Source organism: Amblyomma mixtum, chromosome 5, assembly GCF_055824585.1.
Source record: "Amblyomma mixtum isolate Tamu chromosome 5, ASM5582458v1, whole genome shotgun sequence".
NCBI lineage: Eukaryota > Metazoa > Arthropoda > Arachnida > Ixodida > Ixodidae > Amblyomma > Amblyomma mixtum.
Window position 1 is genome coordinate 161,672,132 of NC_143016.1, and position 9,035 is coordinate 161,681,166.

Consider the following 9,035-nt stretch of genomic DNA (forward strand, 5'->3'; position numbering starts at 1 on the left):
GGAATAAAGTGCGAGGCTATTTGTTCCTGGGAGCACTAGACGCTGTCCTTCGACACTACGAAGAGGAAGGCTGTTTCCACGCTGTGGAGTGTCCCCGGTGCGGTGGAAGGAAGGAAGGAAAAACTTTATTTTACTCTAGTCGTTTTTCCTGCGGTTTGGGGGCATCTTCAGAGATGTTTTCTCCTTGATTCTATCCCCAGGAGTCTTCTCTGTCGAAGTCGTCCGCCTCCAATCAGTGGTCGGTTGCCCTCAGTCCAGGGCTCCTCTGGCCGCTGCCGCCGGTTGAGCTCGCTGTACCAGACCTTCTTGGTCTTCACAGCGGTCGCTGGACAGCAGAGTCTTCCTATGCTCCGCACTCGGGTTTTGTATTTTGGGGACCACGTCTATGTTTTGGCAGGCCCATGTGATGTGATAGAGCGCAGGTTTTTCGTCGCACCAGGGACATTTGTCCGCGTATATGGTAGGGTGCATTTGTTTAGTATATGTAGGTTTGGGAAAGAGCCTGTTTGTAATTGTCTCCAAGTGACAGCTTCCTCTCTGCTGAGAGATTTGTGCTGTGGGGGATATCGCATTCTTCTGCCTCTGTAGTTTTGTAGTATGACCGAGTAATCCCTGGGTGCTGGCGCGAGTTCCGCGGGCTCGTCGGATGCTCGGAAAGTAATGTATCTTCGAGCTATCCTGTCGGCCTCTTGGTTCCCTGCCACCCCCGTGTGCCCCGGTACCCACACAATTTTGCGTGGGATCTTGTCGCTTTGTTCTTCCTGGTTTTTAATTCTGTCGCTCGCTGCGAGGAGTATACGGAGCGCGTGACGACCTATCCTGCCATTCATGTAATTTCGGCAGGCTGTTTGAGAGTCCGTGAGTATTGTTAGCGACCGCCCGGTTCTATAGCCCTTCGCCACCGCTAGAGCAACGGCTACTTCCTCGGACTCTGCAGCTGTGCAGCCTCGGAGAGACGCGCTGGTCATTTCGCGTAAAGACGAATCGACCACCGCCGCCACAGCGATTTTGGTGTCTCCTCCTCTCCAAGACACGTCTGCATACACGGTCGTGGCTTGAGGGGCGTATGTTTTTTCGATGAATTCGGCCCTCGCTTCTCTTCTGCCTCAATGGCGGTTGGGATCCATGTTTTTTGGTATTGGCGCTACCTGGAGGGTCTTGCGAAGCTCGTCGGGGATCGTTGCCGTCCTCGTCATTTCTCGCATCTGCTCGCGGTATCCGAGCCTCTGCAGGAGCGCTCTTCCAGTCGTTGTCTGCAACAGCCTGAGTTTTTGCGACTCAAGCTGCGCCTCTCGTAGCTCCTCAAAGGTGTTATGTAATCCCAGGGCCATGAGTTTTTCTGTTGACGTGTTGCGCGGAAGTCGGAGCGCTGTCTTATACGCTTTGCGTAGCAGGGCATCCGCTTGTTGTATTTTGTTTTTGTTGAGGCACTGTTAGGGTAGGCTGTACGTGATTCGACTAACTACAAGGCTTCTGACTAGTTTGAGTGTGTCCGCTTCACGTATGCCATGTCGCCTGTTGGTGATGCGGTTGATCATGCGTGCGACTTGTAGCGTTGTTGCTTTGAGCAGGGTAAAAGTGTGAGTACTGCGCTGGTTGGATTGAACCCACATGCCTAAAATGTTTATTGTCTTTTCGGGTATGGGTGTCCCGTCTAGGTAGACGTTGAGTTTTAGGCCCTCGTCAGTTGGGACGGTCCGGTTTTGCTTGCCTCTCCAGACTCTCAGCAGTTCCGATTTCTCGGTCGAGCATGCGAGTCATCTTTCTGCGAGGTATTGCTCTACACAAGAGGCCGCTTGTTGTAGCCTTTCTTCCTTCTCTCCGAGACAGCCCGTGTTTGTCCAGACTGTTATATCGTCAGCATACATTGCATGCCTGATGCCTTCGATGTTCTCTAGTTTTCGAGCTAGGCCTATCATAGCTATGTTGAAGAGTAGGGGGGATATAACTGACCCTTGGGGTGTTCCCTTGTTTGGAGTGCGAATTTTGTCCGATAGAAGGTGGAAACATCCTCCACGCAAGCCTCTACATGTCCGGATGCTCCGACATTACGACCTGCATGGCAGGCGTTAACCAGCCACCTCAAGGTGATGGCGTCTTCTAGACGCTTGAAGTCGGGGCAGCTCAGAATGAATTCCGGCCACCCTTGATGGGGGCGCGCGAAGACCGGCCTCCCGCATTGCAGAGTCAGCTTAACACACTCACGGAGCAAGTGGTGAGCCAAGGAATCCTGCTCCGAAAAATTGGGGAAGAGTCCAGGAAAGCTCAAGGGCAATACTCATCACTCTGTGAACTGCGGTCCCAAATAGAAGAACTCATCTCTGAGTTGCGCTCAACCTCGGCTGACGAACAAAGCTGGGATCGCAAGACACCCATTCCATGGCGCTTGGAAAAGAAATATATGCTACGAAAGCTCGAAGTTTTTGTTGATGGATCACTCACTCACCTCGATGATGCGAGCCAAGCAGCTGTTCCACTCGTGAAATACCCCGTCATTTGCTTTTGGAGTCGTTACTCTACTTCCAGGCAATGTGCGGACGTTGCGGAAAAGGCCTTTTTCGACCGCAGGTCCGACAGCAGCGTTGCGTATGTATTTAAGGTGTACAATTTTGAAAAAATTCTGAGCCCTCCTTACAACGAGAGGCGCCTCCGAGCCAAGGTCACTGTGTGGAACACTAGGGATGTGTATTTCACTGTTGCTGTGACAACAGAGGAGCCACGCGAAGATGTGGAACTTCGCTTTCGTTTTGGCAGCTGTCTGGGAAGGGTTCCCGGGATAAGAGTGTCAAATGGGATGTCATCAGTTAATGGGAGCGCTGGGCTCACTTTCAGTGCACAGAAATCTTGTGGTTGCCAAAATAACTTGTTCAGACTAAGCCTGAGCAAGTTCAAGAGCGCCGGGGTCACTGAGGGCGCGTGTGGAGGACAAACAGTTGTGATCACGACTTCGCACACGGTATACAGCTTTCTTCACCAACGGTGTTCCGCAATTTTTTAACATAGGATTTTAGAGTTAGAAGAGCGCATTTTCGGCAAGGCATTTCCAAATTAACGCATCAAAATGCCCCCAAGACATAGAAACTACTGCGCTGGGGAACTAATAGTGAGTATTATTACTGTTAGCCTCCTCCTGTGTTGAGAGGTGTGCAGCTCACCGTGAATAATATCCCATCAATATCTAGAACTTCGAATACAAAGTTATCTTTGGCGCAGTGTCCCAACCAATTTTGGCTATTTCGGCGGGTTACTTGAACTGCAGTGTTGCTTTGCCTGCGGGCTATTCAAAAGTGCACGTATTTTGGCGCGGTGTGAGCAAAATTTGTTGGGCCGTGTGTAACTACGTTTTGGAAATTCTAAAAACTGATATGGACAATATTTAAAGGGAACTACGTGTCTTTCAGTTATTACAGACTAGCACTAAGAGTTAAACAAATTAACTAGTCAAGTTCAGTTAAGCTGGTTAGCACATTTTAGCTGTATGCGGACAAGCTACAGCGGTGAAAATGCTAAGCCGTAAAGACCACTCCTACTGAAAAAGGCCGGCTTTAAAAATTGCGGAACATCTTAGGTTGAACATCCGGCATACGCTTAAAATGATGATTGAACACATTCAAAAGTGTTTAACATGCGCAACGCTTTCCTTTTTTGTTTTTATGGGAATAAAGTTTACAATTTGGATTTCGTCGTGTATGGAAATTTTTCTGCCTTTCGAAGTCACTCATACAGAACAGAAGAAAGTCAAAAGGCTTGACTCCAACATCATTGCATAGTGATTTCGATTGCAGGTAGATGGATGGGTGGAAACAACTTTATTACACAAAAAAAAAAAAATCTTCCAGGGTGGTCCCCTACTGGTCCAGGAGTCCACGGGCTAGTGCTTCGCGTAAAGCCCGATCCACTAGCCATTTCTGGCCGGCGGGCTGAGCGGTCCGTAAAGCAGCCTCCCAGGAAGAATGAGTGGGATTGGGGATGGGGGATACTGCCTTTGGGGAAGGACATTCCCAAAGGTAATGGAAAAGTGTGGATTTGGGCACGCCACAGGTGTTACAATCAGGAGGAAAGGTGGGATGAAAGCATGAGAGGCGGTGGGGTGAAATAAAGCAGCCTGTCTGTAATTGCCGCCATGTGGCGCTGGATAAGGGCGACAAGGTACTGTGGGGTGGTGGCAGTGTCATGCGGCTGAATTTGTAAAATGTGGTAATTTGGTGATATGTAGAGAGGACCGAAGGGGCTTCTTGCGCAGGGTTGGGTGCCTGATCCTCCGGGGTCCGGGAGGAGAGTTCTCGGGCCAGCGCATGAACGCGCTCATTACCGGGGATCGAGGCATGCCCAGGGACCCACGACAGAGTAACCGTTCGGTCGAGAGAGGTGGCCGTGGTAAGAATACGGTGTGTTGCCGGAGTCGCCACACCCTTTAGGTAGTGGCGGTACGCGGCCTGTGAATCTGTGCAAATGTCTGTTATGTTTTTGTCAGTGATGGAGTGGGCCAGAGCAAGTGCGATGGCGGCTCCTTCCGCCTCTGCAGGCGAATTAGTTCGAATAGTGGCGGCGGCCCCCACTGTGCCGTCTTCATAGGCTGCGACTGCCGTGAAATATCCTGGTTTAGAATTTTGTGCCGCGTCGACATAAAGGATATCGGAGCGGTTGCTGTATGTTTTCGTGTAATAGCTCGCTCGTGCCTGCCGCCTACCGTGATGGAGACTAGCACTCATATTGCGCGGTAGGGGCTTCTGATATATGCGATCCTGCGTGGGCAGAGAAATCATGTAAGGTGTAGGACTTGTTGGGGTGGGAATTGGTGGATTGAGACGTAGCTGTCGCAGTAGGCATTGTCCTGTTTCCGTGCGACTCAGGCGGACTAATTGGTTGGTGCGTTGAGCCTCTATTAATTCGATCACTGTATTGTGGGTACCAGTGGCCAGGAGACGTTTCGTGCTAACCGTCCGTGGAAGACGTAAGGCAGAGGTGACAGCCGTGCGTATTAGGATGTCTGCCTGTTCTGTTTGCCGCTGAGTGAGTATGTGGTATGGAAGGTGGTATGTAATGCGGCTAATGATTAGTGCATTTGTCATATTGAAGGTCTCGCGTTCAGACAGCCCATGATTGCGTGCTGCCACCCGCCTGATAAGTGCAGCGACCTGTTTGGTCTGTCTCTGCAAGAGCTGAAGGGTGGCGGTTGCATCGAGTGTGTTGTTAATTACAAGGCCGAGAATCTTCACCTGAGGCACAATGGGCACTGGATTCCCGTACATGTGCAGTTCAATCGGGGGGTCACTGGGGAGGGGTTTCAGCTGCAGGAGTTCCGATTTATTGGGAGAGCAACGGAGGCCTGTGTTTGCTAAATGAGTGGTGGTGATGTCTATGGCAGATTGCAGGATATCCTGGGCTGTTCCAAGGGATCCTCCCGTTGTCCAGAGGGTTATATCATCTGCGTATATGGCTGTGTGGAGCCCTGGGACAGCAGCAAGGGCCTTTGCCAGTGGCGCTAGGGCAATGTTGAAGAGTAAAGGTGATAGAACCGCCCCTTGTGGGGTTCCCCGGTTAGGCAGGGGGAAAGGCTGGGAGGCAATATCCCCAAGGTGGAGGTCTGCCGTGCGCCCCTGAAGGAAGGCCCGAATATATTGCCATATGCGGGTGCCACACCCCGTGGTGGCTAATGTCGTGAGGATATGGTCATGGCTTATTGTGTCGAAAGCCTTATGGATATCCAGGGCCAGTATGGCTCGCGTAGAGGCTGTACGACGCTTAGTGCAAAAGAGGGACTCTTTAAGCGCGAGAAGTACGTCTTGCGCCGAGATGTTTGGGCGGAAGCCGAATTGAACGTTTGAGAGAAAGCCTGTTGTTTCTAGGAATGGTTGCAGCCGATTGAGAATGGCATGCTCGAAGAGCTTGCCGACACAGCTCGTTAAGGAGATGGGGCGCAAATTTTGAAGAGTGAGGGCTTTGCCCGGTTTGGGTATAAATCGCATGCTGGCATGGGTCCAGGCTGATGGGAGCGTCCCAGCTTGCCAGTGGTTATTAAAGAGCTCCGTGAGTTCCTGGAGGGAGACATCGTCCAGATTGAGTAGTGCCTTGTACGTTATGCCATCCGGCCCCGGCGCCGTAGAGCGGCGAATACTAAAGAGTGCTCGGCGGACTTCGTTTAAGGTGATGTCGGCTTCAAGTTCTGGGTTAGGTGGAGGTAGATTGGGTGGATCTGCCGACTGAAGAGATGTGGGTATTTAAGTGTCCCGTAGTTGGGCAATTACGTCGGTGCCCTTTTGGAGCTCTAGTTGTATTAGACGTTGTGTGTTTACTTGTGTCTGAGATTTAGTGGTTGTTGGATCCAAGAGAGCGCGTAGGAGGGACCACGTGCGTTTAGTGCTTAATGTACCCTTCAGGTCGTTACAAAAGGTTGCCCAGTTTGCGCGGGCTAGCGTGTTCGCGTATTCTTCTGCATCGCGAGTGAGAGCGGCTATGCGGAGTCTCAATTTACGATTGTGTCGCTGGTGACGCCAGCGCTTGAGAAGTCCCTGTCGGGCCTCCCATAGATGAGCCAGATGCGGATCAACCTGCGGTGCCTTAGGGGTATTTTTAATGCTTTTGCTGTTCGCCTGGATGGCCTTCACCAGACGGTCTGTCCAGTCAGTGACAGTACGGGGTTCTGTCGAATCAGTTGCCAAATATGAGCGCAATTTATCCCAGTCAGTGAGAAGCTGCGAACGAGGGTTGAAAATCTTGGATTCATAAGATATAATAGTGGAGACTGGAAAATGGTCACTTCCAAGGCTATCCTGGAGCACCGTGTGAGATTTAACGATATGTTCGGTGTGGCCCATGTGAGATCGGGTGTGGTGTCGCGGGTGACGCTTGTGCCAATGCGAGTGGGTACGGTGGGGTTTGTGATCAGGCTAAGGTTGTAATCAGCCATTGCGGTAGAAATCAGGTTACCTTTGGGGGTATCCGAGTTGTATCCCCAGTGCGTGTGACGTGCATTAAAATCACCCACCACAAGAAGGTTTGATTGCAGGTAGATGTTTCAGGTCAAAACCAAAACTACAATTTTAAGTGAAGGTGATTAATAGTTGGGGATTTTTGGCTTCGCCTGGAATTTTGGGTATGGCAGAATGGTTATTTCTTGGCAATCTACAATGAAAAAAAAAATTTATCCCTGCGTATCTTCTGGAAGTAACTCTTTGCCCCCTCCGTTATTATTTTATCGGTTTGAATCCAGGAATGCATTTCACGACTGCTTTTGCCAATTGAAAGTTTCCTTTTTAAACTTCCACAGTGCTGATGGATGCCGTGGTAAAACGGCTGTAAGAAAACCTTGACAAGGCCAGGACACTAGCGAATGGCAGAACAAGAGTGCATAGATGAGGCTGAATAGCATACAAATTAACATAATAAATATCACGAAGAATGGTACCCAATAGAAAAGGTAAAGCAGAACCTATGTATAAATGCATTAAACCTGTCTTATAATCACTTTTTCAGAGAGGTGCGCTAAAGAAGTGAATGTAAAATACATAAACTAATGTGAAATAAATACTGCACAAAATAGATCACGACGCTATATGAATACATAATATTCCATAGTCTGCATTCGTTAAAAACAGTGCATCCAACGTCCCTGAAATGAGCATGTCGGCATAAGGTAGGTCAAAACAATGTCTTGGAGGGAAAAGAAACGAAGCAATGAGGCAGCATCTGTGCCGTTGTGCCAAATCGAACAACTTGACGTTCTGCAGGCAGTATGATCCATTAGTTAACCTTTAGTGATGTTATAGTTAAACATGTCATGTAGCACTGGTGGAGATTACGTACCGCAGTACAGGCGGTAACTATTTGATTTATTTAATATATTTGGTGCGTTATGCATTACCAACTTCGCATAACCTTGCGTTTGACGCGTAGTATTTCGCTCTGCCAGGCCTGATAGGTTACTGAAAATTTTTCGTGCTTGCCTTTCCTGTATATTAGTCGGGAGAGGAAACGGCATTTGTCAAGGCGTTCGATAATTTTATTCTGTGCGGAATAACAGTTCTTTAGCTAGGTGCAGGTTTGGCAGGTTGGAATAACAGCGAACTGTTTTAACGCTACAGCGGTAAGGGTGCCGTTCAGCTGGGTACTCCGCGTAGTTGGCGTCGTCACCGGTGTGCGCGGAAAACCGGATTGGTCGAGAGGTTGCTGATGTCACACGTGGAGCCGTGGAATGAGAAGTGAAAAAATACTGCAAAACTAATGAATAGAAGGTGGAAACAAGACTCGAATGTCATTGGACGTTTAAGTATATAAAGCAATTCAGTTGCGCTGAAAGCAAATTTTGGGGCAATTAGTCGTGAATCGAACGCTTGACCTGTCGGTCTCGGGTAAGGCACGGTGTCCCTAGGCCAGACAGGCTTTTTTTTTCTAACATGATACTAAGCATCCATTGTGGAAATAAATAATCTAGATACAGATTATTTACAAAGAACTCAGCTAGTGGCTTCACTGCACTACGATGACAGAAGGCAACACAACTAAAAGGGCCAGGCAGCCTTTATGCTTTGATGAAAAACATAGCCCAGACAGGTTGTTTTCTTTTTCAGCATGGTATTTATTACATTCAAGCAATGTCCTACGTATATGAACTGTGCGCTAGCGTTTTGAAAAAAAAAAAAAAAAGTCAGACAAACACGACACACTCAAGTCAACAAAGACAGGAAAAGAGACGATGGAGAGAGCACATGACTAACGCTACGTAATACGATAAACCTAAGCAACAAGCAATGGAAAAAAGACAATGAAGAGCACATTAATAAAAGTGAGTGCCACTCCGGTCTGAACACATTGCGGGTTTACACTCCCTTTAAGTGAACAATCATCATTCTGAAGTGACCTTTTGCAGAAACAAGATTCACAATGTCAGTATATTATGAGCGCTTTCCAGAAGCCGTGTAGCCCAATTAAAAACCACAAATGGTCATTAGCAAAAGAAAGTGGAGTGTGATATCGTAGAGAATGCAGTGTCTAAACCTCTATTGCAATGTCCGTTGTATGATACCCCAAAAGAA